The sequence below is a fragment of the Diabrotica virgifera genome, chromosome 7 (assembly GCF_917563875.1).
Source record: "Diabrotica virgifera virgifera chromosome 7, PGI_DIABVI_V3a".
Taxonomy (NCBI): domain Eukaryota; kingdom Metazoa; phylum Arthropoda; class Insecta; order Coleoptera; family Chrysomelidae; genus Diabrotica; species Diabrotica virgifera.
In genome coordinates, this window is record NC_065449.1 from 233,680,626 (window position 1) to 233,700,190 (window position 19,565).

Consider the following 19,565-nt stretch of genomic DNA (forward strand, 5'->3'; position numbering starts at 1 on the left):
ATTCCGGTAGAAAAAATCAGAATTAACTACAGTTTCTCTAAACGAATTACAAAGTCCCTTTTAGTACAAACAAAACTCCATCGAAAAATTAACAAGACATTAATTTTAATGAATTCCTTGAATAGATGCCCCGCCGCCAGAACGCACACCTCGATTGCGAAACAAAAAAACACTCCTTGGAAGAATAATTTTTACATTTCAAGAAGCAAATTACACTGTTGAGTTTTTTTTTCAACACGGTGCTTTGAAAAAAACCTTTTGCATGTTTAAAATGTTTGAAGGTATTATGTTTTTATAAATGGTGGGCTCTTTTAAAAATAATTGAATGTTTTCTTGATTTTTTATTAAATTGGTAAATCATATTAATGTCTTTAAAACAACAGTGCCTTAAGAAGTAGACTGGAAAGGCAGTTAAACGAGCAGGTTGGTGAATAACAGGGAGGATTCAAAAAGGCAGATCCACCATAGATCAAATATTCGTATTGAAACTGATTCAGATTAGTAAGTACGAGCAACAGTTAAAGCTAAACCCCCTCTTTAGGGGTTTAAAACAAGCTTACAATTTTATGATAAAAAATCGTTTATACCATGCCCAAAGGGTATTTGGAATTCCGGAAAAGATGATCAAACTTCTTTTTCTTGGTGTGCCTATCCGTGACGAATGTTGGCGATCATCATGGCAATCTTCACTTTATCTGCAGCAATGCGGAAAAGCTGCACAAATGTTGTGTTGAACCAGGTTCTGAGGTTCTTTAACCAGGATGTTCTTTTTCTTCCTGGACCTCGCTTTCCAAATATTTTTCCTTGCACGATGTCTTGTAGGAGGGCATATCTAGATTCATTTCGCATAATATGTCCAAAGTATTCCAACTTTCGAGATTTGATGGTGGTTAGTACTTCTCGGTTCTTCCCCATTCTCCTAAGAACCTCCTTATTTGTGACCCGATCAGTCCATGGGATTTTAAGAATTCTCCGATATAGCCATATCTCAAATGCTTCCAATTTTCGGCACATATCCTCGTTCAAGGTCCATGATTCAACACCATAAAAAAGGAGAGACAAGACGTAACATCTCAGCATTCTTAATTTTATACCAAGAGAAAGGTTGTGGCTCTTGAAAAATGCCCCCAACGCGCTCTTATTTCTTGGTTGTTGGTCCATTCTTCATTTATTATGGTGCCGAGGTAGTTGTAGTGCCTCACTCTTTCTACAGGGCTTTGGTTGATATAGAGTTAACCTTCTGTTATCTTTTTCTTGCTGACGATCATAAGCTTTGTTTTCTTTCAGGAGCGGATCCAAGGGGGGTCAATGGGGTCAATTGCCCCCTCCTTGAGACTTCACCTGGTGTCGACTTTTTTTAAGAAAGAGATAATTACGATTGAAAATAAATAGTGAGTTTTGTATCCTGTTGACAACTGAATAACGGAATGGAACATAAAACAGAATTATTTCTCCAAAGTACGTGTTCTCGGTCTTACTGTATGGTGTCGAGTCTTGGACTGTGAATAAAATCGATCTACTTACCTAAATCGCCTTGAGGCTTTCGAAATGTGGTTCTATAGAAGAAAAAGTATCATGGGTGAAGAATATTCAAAACTCCACAATACTAGAACGTCTCAGCAAGACTACTGAGATTATAGAAGGCATCAAGAAGAGAAAAGTGGAGTATATTTTGGACATGCAATGAGAAGTTTCAAATATAGGTTGCTGCAAAATATTATGCAAGTGAAAATAGAAGGCAAACGAAATCCAGGACGAAAAAGCACTTCGTGGTTGATTTAGGGTGGCAGTGAATAAAATTAAGATAGCTATGATAGTAACCAACGTTCTGAAAGGACATGGTAGGTACATGAAGAAAAATAAAGTAACAGCCCATACCGAAAGAGAATCCTGCGTACGCGAGTGACGAGAAATTTTTTATTTCATTGCCCCCTCCTTGCAAGGTTGCTGGATCCGCTGTTGTTTTCTTTACGTTTATATTGAGTCCATATTGTTGACTGTAATACGTGATTTTGTCCATGAGGACCTGTAGGTCTTCTAGGTTGTTCGCAAATACTATGGTGTCATCTGCATGCCTGATATTATTTAGCCGGTACGCGTTTAGTAGAATCTAGTATATTTCATGAATAAAATACCGTGACGTCAATTTTACTTTTCCTCCCTAGGGAGGAAAACTACAACCTTGCTCCCTACAATCAGGTCCGGAAAAGTATACTTTCGGTAGAGGTAGGTGGAAAAAATATTTAAAACAAAAGTTGCCGCGGGAAAAGCCTGGAAATTATTTTCATAATTGTGGGTCCTCCGCTAGAGGGCGTAATTGAATATCAAAAATTAAAAAATCAAAATTTTACAAAACTAACCTAATTAAAGGGCACTGGAGATCCAACCATGGTATTCTTTCTAAAATTCTGCGAATATTTGATTTCAAAAGTGGACGGTGTTATGCAATAATGTCCTAACCCACACCTCGTACAAAATTGAGATTTTTAGTGAAACAGGTTCCGTATGAGGTGTACTACAGTAAGCAAAAATATTTTAAGCTGATTGGCGCTCTCATAGACATCTAGGGGAAAACATAGTAACCCACAAAAGTCTATATGTGGCGAATGTATAAATAAGCAAAAGTGTTCTAACTCATCAGTAGGGATAGAGATCATTATTGAAAATGAATTATTATGAATTATTTGACTTGCAAAAACCCATCCTCTTCCCAAACTACCCACTGGTATCGTTTACTACAAGAGGCAATTTAACTTCTATAATTTGGGAATTGCTATAGGAAGCACAGGAAAAGGGATGTTTAATGTATGGTTAGAGCATGAAGCTGGCCGAGGAACCCAGGAAGTCGGGTCTTGTCTCCGTAAGTATATAATTGAAAATGTTAAACCTCCAGTTACTACATTAAATTTGTGGTCAGATTCGTGCGGCGGCCAGAAGAGAAGTATAAACTTGGTACTAATGTTAATGCACGTTTTGCAAAATCATAACTCATTGGAAGTTATTCAATTAAAATTTTTATTGTCGGGTCATTCTTTTTACCCAATGATTCCCATTGCGGAGACGATGAATGTACATTAAAAACCAACGAAAGAATATACACAGATCAAGACTATATCAACGTTATGAAAGGCTGTAGAAACAGAAATAAATTTATTCTTAATAGAATGACAAAAGAGGATATGGTATCAGCGGTAAACTTAATAAACGCAGTTACAAACAGAAAGGTTGATATCAATAAACAAAATATTAGTTGGTTAAAAACACATGAAATTCTACTAAGAAAAGATCAACCAAATACCTTGTTCATGAAATATAATATTAAAGCGGAAGAGTATATTGAAGTTAATATTGAAAAACATGGAAAAGGCCGCAAATTTAATATACGGGAATTACACCTACCATTGTTGTGGCCAAGCGATAAACTAAAGAAAAAATAAAAGACTTAAAAGATATTTAAAAAGTAATTCCTCAAGATGCCAGAGCATTTTACAAATTTTTAAGATTAACCCCAAGTTCCAACTTTGAACAGGATATAGAAGGGCTTGGAAGCGAGTTAGATTTTGACATTGACGAAAGTTTTCTTGAGGACTAGTTCAAAAAACATATTTAAATTAAATAATTATTAACAAAGTTTAGTGTTTAGATCAGTTTTGCTTGTTTTTATTAAGGTATAATTGTAGTTTTTCAAAAATGTCCTAACCCGCTTTTGACACCGATTTCTGTCATATTTGACACTTTATCTGTATAATCTTAGAATGTAGTATTTTTTCGTTGTCGATCTTATAATTTAAAAAATAAATAAAATTATAAATACCAATAGTCTATTTCTTATTTCAGTTTAAGTTTTAAATCAATTTATCTCCGAAACAACTTTTTGTGGGTTAGTACATTATTGCATAACACCAGCCAAGTTTAACTCTACCTTTGCAAATAAGAGGTGGAAGTGAGTGGAAACCTTTTTATGAAGAAATGGCTGTAAGTCCGGTTCTGCTAAATCGAATTTTGCGTACTTGGTCTTGTTGAAAACAATTCTTTATCGTTAATGTAAGTGTCTTATTTTCGAAATAGCCTAATAAGTAATATGCAAGATAGGAGGCGTTATTTAATTATTTTGGGAAATCTAGTTTCCTTTGGAGAATATGAAATACAAGTACAGTCGGAAAAATGAAAGAATACCCATAAACGAACATATAAAACACGCTGTATTTTCCTGTCACCATGTCACACAAAAAATTGGCCAGCGCAAGTACATGTAATAATTATTATTACATGTACTTGCGCTGGGCAATTTTCGTTGTGACACGGTGACAGGAAAATACAGCGTGTTTTATATGTTCGTTCATGGGTATTCTTTCATTTTTCCGACTGTATGCATTTTGAATCTTGTATTATCAAATTAAACCAAATTAGCAACATAATACCGAAAACCGCATATCGATACCTTTTCTCTATCTCGAGATATTTTAAGGAACGTATAAATTTTAAACAACTGTTAATGTCACCGGTAAACCAAGTTAAGGAAAAGTAGTGTGCTATGGAAAAAACAAAGAAACATTTTAGGGATGTAAACGTATATAATTAATTAAATCAACAATAAGACAAATAACACTATAAAATATAACAAAGAACTAAAAGCAACTACTTACTTAGTGACGACCTAAATGCTCAAAATGTTAGCCATCATTTTCGATGCAAGAATTTACTCTTTCAAGAGTAGATTGAATAGCAGTCTCAATTTCTGCTTTCGCAATGCTTTAAATGGCGTTTCGTATTCTCTAGATTCTAGATTCTAGATCATGTTTTCTCGAGTAGTGGGCGTAGAGGCAAAAACAAGGTATTTAATCCTTCCCTATAAGTCTAACACAGTTAAATCTGTTGCTATTCAATTTACTCTTGAACGAGTAAATGCTTGCATCGAAAATAATGGGCAACAATTTGAACATTTAGGCAGTTACTAAGACTAAGTAAGTAGTTGCTTTTATTTCTTTGTTATATTTTATAGTGTTGTTTGTCTTACTGTTGTTTTAATTAATTATATACGTTTATATTTGGAGAATGTTTATTTGTTTTTTGTTTTTTCCGTAGCACACTACTTTTCCTTAATCTTGTTTACCGGTGACACTAACAGCTATGTTTAAATTTACACATTTCTTAAGATATCTCGAGATACAAAAAGGTATCGACATGCGGTTTTCAGTATTATGTTGCTAATTTGGTCTGATTTTGTATTACAGGATTAAAAATGCATACTTGTGTTTAATATTTTTCAAAGAAAACTAGATTTCTGAAAATAATTAAATAACGCCTCCTAGCTTGCATATTACTTATTAGGGTATTTCGAAAATAAGACACTTACATTGACGAAAAAGAACTGTTTTCAACAATACTAAGTATGCAAAATTCGATTTAGCAGCACCGGACTTACAGCTATTTTTTCATAACAAGGTTCCTACTCACCCTCACCTCTTATTTGCAAAGGTAGACTTAAATTTGTGAAATTATATATACACATAATTTTATGAAGAATACGATGATTGGATTTCCAGTGCCCTTTCATTAGGTAAATTTTGTAAAATTTTGATTTTTTAATTTTTGATATTCAATTACGCCCTCTAGCGGTGGACCTAGAATTATGAAAATAATTTCCAGGCTTTTCCCGAGGCAACTTTTGTTATACATATATTTTGTTATAAAATATATGAGAGAGCCATAAGAAGAAGTATATTAGAATGTATTGTATTCATTAAATATAACAACAAAAGAGAAATTAACACCAAACTGTTGCACTTATTTGAGAATAAAGTTTTACTTAAACAATATAAAGAATTGTGAGCTTCGTGAATGGATGTTATTCCACTGTGTGCTTGATAATCAAAAGAAGCTTTCCTATTGTGTACAACGAATAAAACTCTCCTTTAAAATGTTCGTCGAGAAATTCATAATTAAAGTATTAGGTAACTTCTCTAGTAGATTCCTGAATGTGTTGCACTCGAGCATGAAAATTGCCTGCAAAGCGGTAAATTTGAATACGGCAAAGGCAAGCAACTTCATTTTAAGAGAGAAACGGCATAATATTGTCAAATAGCTTTCGAAATGTTCCCCAAATAATTTTAATTTGATTAGGAGCCAAGCACAGCAGCAGCCGTACCAGACTGGAATCTGCAAACAAGCTCAAGAATGAGTTGACGTCTCGTAAATGGATTGCAAATACACTTCAACTGATATTATTAAATTATCCTTCTATTTTCTAAAAGCGTTGGGCTTCTTTCGCATTTAAATATTTTGCTGACTTGGTAAAAACAATGCACTAAATGATTAATTAGAGATGGACTGACTGTTCCAAAATAAGTTAATTTTGTTGAAATGTAGATACTTAATTGGTGTTCGAAATTATCTCTTTTTTTTTATTTGATAAATTATTCTTTGGGTAACAGTTGTATATTGCTTCTTAGTGCAGTCACTGAAGGTTTTCGCCTCCGATTTAGTTGAACTTCCATCGATTTTCATGAAAATTGGTGAGTAATTAGAGGATACATCAAGAAATAAAGGTGACATGATGCCAACTTGCGCTTTCACCCTGGGGGTGGATGCCACCCCTTCTCAGGGGTGAAAATTATTTTATTAAAAAAATAATACTCTAAGTCGTTAGAGGGACAAATTATAAGCAAAATGTGTTATATAATATAAAGTTATTAACATAAATCAGTACTTTTTGAGTTATTAAAGATCAAAGATTTTATTTTTTCGTAAAAACTGCATGTTTTATTGCTGTTTTTCACGTATAACTCAAAAACTATTAGCTTTTACAAAAAAGTGATTCTTACCAAAATTGAAGACAATAAAAAATTGAATACACTATTCACTCAAAGTACCAAATTAATGTTAATTCAAAGTGAGTGATAGGTAATTGAATGTATATTTTTTTCGATGAGTACTCAAATCTAAGTATCCAAGCTTAAATAACGGGAAAACGATGCATTTTATACAATATAACTGTCAAACACTTATCAAAGTACTTTACAATACCTAACAAATGAGCTTCAGAAGAAGTTGATAGCATCAAAATTACGCAAGTTATGATGAAACTAAAAGAACCCTTTCGAATTTTATAGGAAAAAGTGAAAAATAAAACATACTCCATTTGCACAAAAATTAAAACTTAGAGTAATCCTTACAAAATTTATTTGTATTAGCATATGTAATGATTTTAACAATTTTCACCAGTTTAGAAGGCATATTTTTGAAAAAAAGGTATAATTTAAAGAAATCAGAATTTTTAAAATTATCGTCATTTTAATTTTCTTTTGATAATAACTATAAAAATACTCAATATACGTAAAAAATGGTAAATAACCTAATTTTAGTTTTTTCTATACCAAATATTATACCTGTTTTATCATTTCTGTAAGGCGAAAAACAACCGAGATAGAAACGTTTAAATCTTAAATTTTGCTGCGAGAAACATGTAACCGTGGCCATTTAATCTTTGATTTTTAAAAAAGTAAGGGGTTTGAAAGATTAAATTTAAAGCATTTTAATAGCCTTTGGCATTACCTTTCAAACCGTTTTTAGGTTAACGGAGTTATTAAAAAAAACGATAAAATTTTTTGGAAAAATTTTTAAAAGATATAGTTAGAAAAATTTTTGGAGCATAAATTTTAATGCTATTAACTTGTTCGGTATCTCATTTGATAGATATGTCTAAGTGCTTTCACAAATATTTAATAAGTTTATGTTATAAAATGCATTCTTTTCCTGTAATTTAAGCTTAAATACTTAGATTTGGGTACTCCCCGAAAAAAAAAATATGCATTCAATTACCTATAACTCACTTTTAGTCAATATTAAAAGTTTATTTAGTAAGAAGTTTATTTAATTTTTTATTAGCTTCAATTTTGGTAATAATAACTTTTTTCTAAAAACTTATAGATTTTGAGTTATATATGAATGAAAAATCGGTCAAAAACCTGCATTTTTCTTACGAAAAATTAAAATTTTTGATCTTTAATAACTCAAAAAGTTTCGATTTATTTTAATAACTTTATATAACAAATTTTGCTTAGAATTTGCCCCCGTCCTTTATAATTGTGGGGTTATGTTTAATAAAATAATTTTCACCCCGAGAAGGGATGGCATCCACTCCCAGGGTAAAAGCGCAAGTTGGCACCATGTCACCTTTGTTTCTTGAGATATCCTCTAACCACTCACCAATTTTCATGCAAATCTATGGAGGTTGAACGAAGTCGGAGGTAATAGCTCATATCCACCTTCAGTGACTCCACTAATTGGTGTTCGAAATTATCTCGGTTTTTTTTGTTTGATAAATTCTTCTTTGGGTAACAGTTGTATATATAATATTGCTTTTGTAGATGAAAACGCTTTTGCAGTGTCACAGTAAAAAATTTAAATAGTACATTGAAATGTTACATTTAGTGTGCATTTCGTAGAGGGGTCAATTTTATTTTTTTAATGTGTAGAGGGGTTCAGTAGAAGCTTAAGTTCAAGTTTTTGGGGTTGAGGCCCTTGTCCCCCGGCCGCCGTCTTGGAAAAAGGGGTGCAAAGGGCTTTCGCGCTGTATCTCGTGAACTAGCTACCCTACAGAAAATTTAATTTCAAATAAAATGAAGCAAATTAAATTTTCTACAATTTTATATTTATTACTTTTTATCTTAAAGTGACCAACAAAAAAGTTATAAACAAAAATAAGAGAAAATTGTGTAAGAAATTTCTTTTTGGAGGTTATAACTTTTTTGCGTTCATTTCACAATAAAATAACATCATAGCGATTTTGTAGAGGATTTTTCAATAAACAATTTTCCCTATAAAGTTGTTTATTTTTAATTATTATCTAGGTTTTACAGCGCTCCAAACTTGACCAGATTCTCGAATTCTCGTAAAAAAATAATGCTTTTCTATCTATATATTAGACGAGCGGCATTAACCGTTATGCCAACCACGAAAATCAAAGTTAAGGTGAATAATTAATTTTGGTCTATTTTTATGTTTTAGAGGTCGCTGAATCCGAATATGAAGTTTATTTTTATCTAGAGTTGGTGGAACATGTTACAAAAATAAATTTTATACAAAAATCCCAAAAATCCCTGTAAATATTTCCTTTTAAAAATTTTACTGTGTCATATTTGAAGTACGTAGATAACAATGAAATTTGTCCAAAATGTTTAAACACATTAAAAAAGGAGTTGTTAATTTATTAACATTTTGTCATCATATTTCGCTAGTTTCAGGTTTACTTAAAAAAGTTGAGTGACAAACTTTTTAGTTTATAATTTTAACCAATACAACAATAAAATATAGTTCATGAAGAAGTTTTTTGAAAAATTTTAAGTCAAACTATATAATAGGAAAAAAGTTATGTTACTTCATACACAAGCGGCACAACCCAAAAAACGCTTATATTTCGAGATCCTGACCACGGTGTGGTGAATGGCTAATTTTTATCATACTTTATGATTTTGATATCAAAAATCGTTTTTTTGCTTTGCTTAAGAATTTTGCATTTTGCGGTTGCGTCATTATTTTTCTGAAGCGGCGAATTTTTCCTCAAACAACTTCTTGGGCCTTTTCTATATATGCTTAGAGTTATAAGTTTTATAGTGGGAAGAAAGGTCAAAAACAGATTAATAATAGCATAGGAATGTTAAAATCATAATAAATTGTATGAATAAAAAATATATATAGATAGTAAAGTAAGCCTAACTTAGGTTTTTATTGTATCCCTATGAGCATTTGAGAATCTGGTCAAGTTTGGAGCGCTGTAAAACCCATATAAATAAATAGAATTAAACAACTTTATAGTGGAAATTGTTCGCTGAAAAACCCTCTACAAAATTGCTATAATATTATTTTATTTTAAAATGAACTGAAAAAGTTATAACATCCAAAAGGAAACTTGTTAAAAAAATTACATATTTTTGGTTATACCTTTTTTGTTGGTCACTTGACGATAAAAAGTAATAGAAATAAAATTGTGGAAAATATAATTTGCTAAATTTTATGTTTAATTAGATTTTCCGTAGGATTGGTAGTTTATGAGATATAGCGCGAAACCCCTTTGCACCCCATTTCCCAGATGGCCACCGGGGGACAAGGATGGCGACCCCAAAAACTTGAACTTAAGCTTCTACTGATCCCCCCTATACATTATAGAAATAAAGTTGACTTCTCTAAGAAATGCAAGGTACGGCCTAAAAAATGTAACATTTTAATGGACTAAAAGTTTTTAAATGAAATCAAGAATTCTTTGGAATCAGTCTTGCAAATTTCTCTTTTTGTTGGAAATAAGCCACAATTTTTACATTAAAGTAAGTTTAGTTGAAACAAAATGGCGCCTTATTCCACAAAAATAATACATTGTATTGAGAAGCCTTAAGAAAATAACTTCTGAAGAATATTTATTCCTAATTTAATCTGTTCTTTCTTCACATTCTAAATCCTGTCTTTTACCTTCTCTGTTCATTCTTATTATTTGTTTTCATAATGTTGTTATTCCAAATTCTTGTCCCTATTCATCGCTTTTTTGTCATTGTATTTAGTTCCTCTTCTTCATTTCCTTTCAGTTTTTTGGGATCTTTTTTTCTGGGATTATTTCTGTTAGAACCATTTTTTCATTATTGTAATTTTGAACAATTAGTCACCGCACTAATGAGTATCAAATAACTGTCTATATAACTAGATTACAGTTTTTACTGTCAAACAGTTTCTTGAGATTAAATTTAGCTTTAGGTTGATCATCGTCTTTCTTAAGTTTATTGAAGTTATACTTCTTTAGGCGCGTTGAGAGTAAATGTTTATATGCGCAAATTCATCAAAAGTCTTGATCCTGGGCGCAGCTCAAACGTTATACGTTCTCTGATTGGGTAATTAGAATGACCTGTCAATAATTGTTCAATGTGTCGGTTATGGGTAAACAAATGTTGTGTATCGATGGCTTAGTGTGAAAACCTCGTACCTCATTTTTTTTTCGAAAATAACATTTTGGTGGTTTTAGTTTGAAAACCTTGTATCTCACGATTTACAACTGTTTGAAAAAAATCCAAATACACCAGACTATTTTCTACAGCCGAAAAAAGATACCACGTATATCAATTGAAGACATGAGATGATAAAGGTGACATGTCCACTTTTTCAGATATTGAGTAATTGAAGGAAACGCGTTTTCACTTATATATTTTTTTTAATAAATTTTATAAAAATTACCAATATCTTATTAGATTAGAATCGTTTTGTACTTTTTTATATAATATTTTTTGTTTTTCTAGAATTTAAACTTTTTTAGTAATTTTAATTTTAATGGACATAGCACCTTAATCAACCAACATTTTATGCAGATGTTGGTATAAACTTGAGTAGAGAAAGGTGTTATGTCACCTATGTTGTATTTAAATTTTAAAAAAATAATAAAAAAACTATTAAATAATCTGGAAATTAAATTTTATTTGCAGATTAACAAAAGCAAAGTAAGATGCATTAAAAATTTATAAACAAAGACACAAAAACATTTAAATTTAACATGAATTACGTTTTTTTCTTAGGGTTTTTCAAACATTCTTCTAAAACAATATCATAATACCATTTATACTCTGCTGGAATAAACTTAAGTTGATCTTGTAGATTTGAAATTTTTTCAGAAGTCAAACCACCGCATTTAGGTAACTTTTGTAAAACAACTTGATTACTTTGTACTATCAGTTCTCTTTTTTTTTTGTAAGTCAACTTCCATAAATGGGGGTAAACGGATCTAAACTAGTTTTGTAAAAGTATTTTTCAAAACAACTTACTCTTAGCCACTTCACTTTATTTTGAAAATTTATTTTTTGGTCAAGACTATTAGTGAGTCTTTTGTTTAAATGAAGTTTTGCAGGTAGAGTTTCAAAGCAATAACAAAATGTTCCATGTTAAGGCATACACTTTGTTTGGTACTCGCAGATCTAATATTCTCGCATTCGTTTACCAGCAGTGGAAGTATACGGATGTATGTTTTGATTTGTTTTCTTGTGTTTACAAGTTTTGTTACCTATTTGTTTTGATTTATGTGTTGTGAATACTAGCTGTAAGTGTTTCAATTTTTATTACCATCATCACATCGACCTAGTTAATTTTTGCACATCTAACCTTGAAAATGACGTACACTTGTGAACATTGTCTTACACAATATTCTGACTCGGATAAATAAAACCAGTTAAGATGTAATGGAGATTGCCAAAGAAACTTCTGTATGAAATGTACAAAATTAAACAAGACCATCACTAAAGCCCTATTGGACCAAAAGTCTTCTCACCTTAGATTCTTTTGTACCGTATGTGACTCTCCAAGTTTAAATTATTTAAATGACAAAATTACAAATTTATCAAAAAATCAAATACCTTTAGAGAACTTTGAGGCCTTAATTCAAGTTACTAAAAAACTAAATGACAATTTGCCTGTTTTCATCGAGACTTATGACCTATTAACTAAAAATGACGGCAAACTGGACTATCTTACGAAAAAAATTGACGAGATCCACAAACTAAACAACCTGCTGAATCCTGAGAAGGTTTTAAAATCTGTAAGGCAGATGGAACACGACATTTTTAATATATCGTCAGTTTTTTTCGGCTCTTCTTCAGATGAGACTATCAAGGTTGAAATCCAAGACACAAATTCAACTGAGATTAAGTTGGGATTAGAAAGGCTCTCTTCAAATATCGGTGAAATGTCAAATCAAATGAGCAGTCTTACAAAAAATCTATCTAATATACCAACTAAAAAAGAGATATTGAAGAAAAATACATCTTATGCCACCGCAAGTACCCAAACTGAAGAGCCCCGACATCTCGAACCAAGTCCAGAGCAAAAGCCAAAAATTACAGAAGATAAATGTCACTTTGTAGTTATTAGTAACTTGACCCCAACGTACACCCCTATACAAGTTGTGCACTATATCAAAGAGAGGCTAGGCATTAAGGAATACATTAGATGTTACACACTCCTTAAAGATGCCGACACAGCAACTGGCTCTTCGTTCAAAATAGGTATAAAATCTAGAACAGCTATTAACCTATTATTTAATAAGGAAATTTGGCCACCTGGTGTTAACATCAAATGGTCTATAGAATCATCCAATTCTGAACCAACGCTTTCATCTGAGTCACATAAGAATCCGAAGAATCTCAGAAGTCCTGTCACCTTGGAAAATCCAATTACCAATTCTCGCAAGAACAAAGATGAAGTAGAAAACACAAACATACGTACAGACAAGCAGGCCATCGAAGTTTGTAAATCTAAGAATCCGTTCCATTCGCCTGTAAATTTCATTAAGAAGGATACTTTAGAACCTTCGGTAAATCTGGATCCTTTGACCACACCAAGAGTTAGATTAACCAATAACTCGAATAGTCGATATCTTCTAGCCAGATTAAGGGAACCGGATATCTTAAAAACCATTAAACTTCATCTTGCTTATCTACACGACCAACCAGCTTCAGTGTTTTACGATGGATTTGCCAATACAAGTGTAAATCATAACATTTTGATAAGAAAACTAAATTTCTACGGAATTCGAGGTATTTCTTTAGATTGGTTCCAATCTTACTTGGATGATAGGAAACAACTGGTTAGAGCAAATGATACAGACTCTAGTCTCAAAAACATTGTATGTGGGGTACCTCAAGGTTCAGTATTGGGTCCTCTACTTTTCCTTATCTTGATTAATGACATCACTAGTTTAAAAATCGATGGAAAAATCTTTCTTTTTGCTGATGATACCAGTATCACTTGGAGCAACTCAAATATTGCAACTCTTCATGCTACTATAACTTCTGATCTACTTACAATAAAAACCTGGTCTGACTCTAATTTACTCTCTTTTAACGTAGATAAAACAGTAGCATTGTCTTATAAAGGAGCCCTTCAACCCTTACCTCTTAATAACAGCCAGATCAGTACTGTTGATTCTGTGAAATTTCTTGGTATTTTTTTAGACAGCAACCTTAAATGGTCCCACCATATCGATCTGTTAAGGAAGAAACTATCCTCAGCTTGCTATGCTATAAGATCTGTTTCGAATGAACTCAATTTAGCATCTTCCAAAATAAATATTTTTCTTTGTTCGATTCACATCTTCGTTATGGTCTTCCTTTTTGGGGTTCTGGTAGAGCTGCCCAATTCGATGTTATTTTCAAATTACAAAAAAGAGCAATTAGATATCTGTTTGGCCTCAGAAGAACAACACATTGCAGAAGTTACTTCAAAGATCACAAAATTTTAACCCTTCCATTTTTGTATATTTTAGAAACTGTTTGCTTAATTCGTTAACATCTACATGTCTTTCCACCAAGACCTAATCATGACTACTTCACGAGAAATTCTACGTTTGACGTCTATATGCCGACCCCGTCCTCTGAGTTAGTAAAGAAATCTATATTATATTCCGCAAAAAAACTTTACAACCATCTCCCTCTACAACTTAAATCTGCAGCATCTTTCCCCAAATTCCGTAAACTGACAAAAGCCTACCTATCTGAAAGACCATATTATTCAGTAGAAGATTTTCTTAATCAATAACTAAGAAATTACAGTACCCTTTGCACAAGTAGTATTTTTATTATCATTTTTTTTGTCTATATTTGGGTGTCATATGCAGCAGCTTAACTTTTAAACTTATTAATTACTAGGTAGACTATGCATTTGCAATTTACTTAAATTTTGCAATTGACTACTTCTGTTTAACTTCATTATTATTGTTACTATTGTAAATATATTGACGATTTATGTAATTTTAGTAAATTGGATTGTTGTTGTTTTGTTGTCTTGACTTTTTATAAGCTTTGTCGATAAAATTGTACAATTTTTCATGACAATAAAGCATATTTCTATTCTAATAATTTCCCGATATTGGTCTGGTATATAAATATTCTGATGTTTTCTAAGAACCTTTCCTATTCTTCCAAAGTCTCTGTCAGAGTCAAGGTAACTGTGACCAACTTCGGGAAATTTATGGTCAATGATCTTAAATATTTTATTTAATATTAGGTATTGAAAAAGGTTAATAATGGAGAAGTTTTTGTTTTGTCCCCCACATTGATCTGACCAAATTATTAAATGATCAATTTGGGGATTTTCCTCTTTAAGAAGCAGACAAAATCGTAGCAAACAACTTGCTATTTCATTACTTCCCCTATTGGCAATATCCTCAGTCCATTTATCAAAATAGGATTTATGACCAGAACTGGTTAAACAGTGGACTCCAAAGTTGTATAGCCACATTTGTCTTAAGTAAAAAGATTTTGACGTTGATAGCTTTGGCAAAGGCATCGTTTGTTGAAGATCCATTGTTATGTAACATTTTTCTTTGGAAATTTTTACTGCTTCGCGGTCAACTTTCTGCTGCGCAAAAGCAAGTTAAAAATTATTCGAGTGCTCTAAAGAGTTCTCTCCAGCATCGCATAAACTGCAAGTATCACTTTTTGGTACACCAAAAGATAAGTTAAACCTTGTTTCAAATATATGTCTGTAAAAAGAGGCCTTTACGAAATATTTAGTTTCGATCTTTTTTGTTTGGCAATCCTCTATTCTATATACAGTTGATGAAGTCGGTTAATATTTAGTAAAGGGGAAAGGTATTGTTTATGTGGGTTTTTAGTCCTAGAATAATGTGATTCTTCTGAAGGAAACTGCTTGATATGATTTTCAATGCAGTTTATTACTTCATCGGATATTTTTTTTGGATTTTTGTGATGCCCTTGCTTATGTGCTTATGTGGTGAGGGCATTACCTGGCCAGATTTTAAGTCATTTTGAGCTTTAAAGACTTTTTTTCGTCCAATTCGGTATAAAGAGCAGAAAGCATCTTAGTGTATTTTCTTTATCACACGTAATAAAATATCTAAAGCTGTAAGCTTTCGTTTTTATATTTTTACGAGGGCGGTGACGATTAACTTCCTGCATCTTAATACTTTTAAAAATAAAAATATTTTTGGAATTTGTATCTAGTTTATAAAATTTTCTTAGAATTTCTTCTCTGCTTGCAATACTAAACTTCTCAGTACAGTTTAGTCTACATTTTTCTTTACACAGTAAATCTCTTTTAATTGTTTTTTCTTCCATCACTTTACCAGTCTTTTGAGAAATATATTCTTTACCTTGTTGTCTTAACCTTGCAGCTTTATTTCGTTTCCAATTATCAGGTTTCCGGACTCTTTTTTAGTTATTTTAAAACTGGCTTAACAATTTCTCTTCTACTTATTTCATCGGCAGTAACATGGAATTGCTGGTTATGGTCTTCTATACGTATTTCCCGAGATATTTCCTCCTGCACTTCGTCAATCCTATCCGGGGTTTCCCTGCTGTTTGTTGGAACCTTAAAAATATCTTAGTTATTTATTAAATTTATATTTATTTCTAATTTCTATTTTTATTTCTTAATCTTAACTTTTTTTAGCTTTACCTTTTTAATTTCTTGGTTATCAGAAAACATTTTACGTTTGACTCTATCAACATCCGGATATTTGTTTATGAGACTCGTCGAATAAGAAATATTTGAGTTATCAGAATCCTCTTCTGAATCTTCTTCACTGGAAGGGGAATATTCGCTGCCTGATGTAACACTTTTAACAGTACAATTATCCATATAGTCTAAAAATTTAATTTATGTACATATGTATGTAATATTGTATGTAATAATTATGTAGGTATGTATGTAATAATAACTCAAGTAATGTATATTATATCTATATTTTTTTAAATAAAAAATTGGATCGCAGAAGGGGTAAATTGTTATTAAAAAGAGATGATTAATTAATAAAGGTAGTAAAAATTTTTTAATATGCTTACCTGCTTTAGAGTTGACCTTCTTTTGAAGTCCACTAGTGCTTGGCTGCTCCAAAATCACCGCATTGGTATTGACCTCTAGAGAAGTACACAATACAGTTTCTATCTACAAAAAAATTCTCTATTCGGACTTACCTTTATTTGAAACACATATTTTCTTGTTTTTTACTAATTCTAACATTCTTTTACTTCTCGAACCCATGTTGAAAGATGTGATAAACAACAAACATAACCTTAAAATGTCACATGGCACCTACCATGTAAATAAAACTTTCCCACTATCTAGTGGATAAAGGTGCTATGTCCTTAAATATGGACATAGCACCTTTATCTAATAAAAAAGGGTACTTAGTCATAGGACATAGTACCTTTATCAATTAAAATAATCCTTATTATTAACAATTTAAGAATCTTGAGTTATTCAGGGGTTGTATTACGACTTTAGGTAACCAAATATACAAATAAGTCATTTTTTGAAAAAAATGGACATAGCACCTTTATCAACTCATGTCTTCAATTGCTCTCTTGATTTAGTGTGAATACTACGTATATTTATAACTAAGAATATGGTACTTAATTTGGAGTGTTTGTTTAAGAAATTCGACTTGGAGAAATGTTTTTTGTGAACAACAAAAGGGAGTCCGGCATATAGAAACATTTTATAAACCTTAAATCAAAAGATTTGTACTGTATCAACCTAGTATTTGGAGGTGTGCAATAAGCTATGAAAAATGAAAACCTCGTAAATAAACATAAACACAACCTCATTTTAGATGAAAAACACGTATATCAAGATATACGAGGTTATCATAGTTACTTGGGCAAAGGTTCTATATACTGCAAGGATATTTACATGTTTTTCATAGATAATAATTGTATTTTCAATTTAATAGCCACATTTAATACTTTCAGCTCTGGGCTAAGATCAGATATTTGTCTCAATGTGCTCAAACTAAAATACATAACAGTAGATTTTGTTTTAGATTATATTATACAGAAAATCAGTTTTTTGTCTCTCCTGTAAAATTGTAATTTAATGAAATACGAGGTTTTCACACTAAACCATCGATATATTAGTTTCTATTGTTGTGAGAACAAAGACGAAAACAAGTTTATAATTTTAGTGATTTTTTAAATAGTTTTTGAAAGCAACAGGTACATATAGTAGGTAATTGTAAAAGTTTCAGTATTGTAATAAAAAGTTACATATCTACCTACTTGTAAAATGTACCTAGCTAGTAGGTAATGCTTTGATTTACATAATTTGATTACCAATAAAGTTTCTACCAATCTCCACCTAATATATTGTTTTTAGTCTATGTTTTGTTGTATTTTAATATTTTCTTTCCACAAAAATCAAACTAATTTGATTAAACTAAGAAAATAAGCAACTGTCAAAAAATAAAACTTCCACTTGGTGTATCTTCCCACGTCACTCATAATGTCTCGGTGGCTAAATTCTGCGTGCGTTGATCTAACAACCTGATATAAGCAGGTTCGATCCCCAATGCCAATTTTTATTTTTTTATACATTTTATTATTGTGAGTATATTTATTATATTTCTTTTTTCAGAAAATACGTATTTAGTTAAAATTTTTGCCAACAATTATTGTCCAGAAATCATGTATTTGTTTCATTTTTAATGTGTTTGCGTGTATTTTATTCTTGTATTTTTTTAATATTTGGTATTGTTTAATAAATATGTTTAGCTTAATATTTAAGTAAAATATAAATAAACTGTTTTAAGAATATTGATTTCGTTGAAATCATATAATAGAATTTTAACTTCTATTATAAAGTAACTCTGCGTAAAAAGTACACACACATTCATTATTTTTTATTGGTTTACTGACACAGTAAACATAATAATTTTAAGTACTAGGAAAAAATATATTAATATTTCATAATAAATGTGGTTTAGAGGTAATAACACTCTCTCTCTCTCTCTAAGACGAATCATAGAAGTCATTACTTTCTGATCGAAGTCGATAGCTATTTACGTCTTATATTTTCGTTAATTTCATCCAACTGGAGTTTTGTTTCGTGCATTTATTTAAAAATCATAATTTTTGGCTTTTTATTCTTAGGCTACGGCCACACAAGCGACAATTTACAGCGCTGTAAGAGCAGTAAAATGAAGCGCGAAAAATGGGTCCTATCCTAATGTTGTTATGTTGCTGCGATATATTTTACAGCTCAGTCTGGCCATCCACTACGGTCACCGTGGGACCCATTTTTTGCGCCTCATTTTACTTTCCTTACAGCGTTGTAAATTGTCACCTGTCTAGCCGTAGCCTTAAGTTGATCTGAATATGTCACGAATTGTTTCCAAATTTGTGTTTTCTTGACAACATCTAACTGTACCATTAATTCGTTAAGAACTATGATGGATGATATATTAGGTACTGTAGATACTTTTGTAAAAAAAATCATATTTCACAGTACTGGGCTCTGTTCTCTTAAAATAAAATCGTTAAATATTTTTGTACACTTACCTCAGCCGGTGCCATCTTTAGTTTGATTGCATCTATTATCTTGGGGAGCTAAGTATAATACCTACTAGGGCGGTCGATGAGTATTTAATCTACAAGAGAAAATCCTTAACTCGGGAGCAGTCGCGCTCACAATATAGATTTAAATACGAATTTTAAATCAAATTTATATTTTATAATATTTTAATTTACTTGTTATGTTTAAGATATCTATTTCTAACAATTCTAAAGCTAATTAGTTCTCAC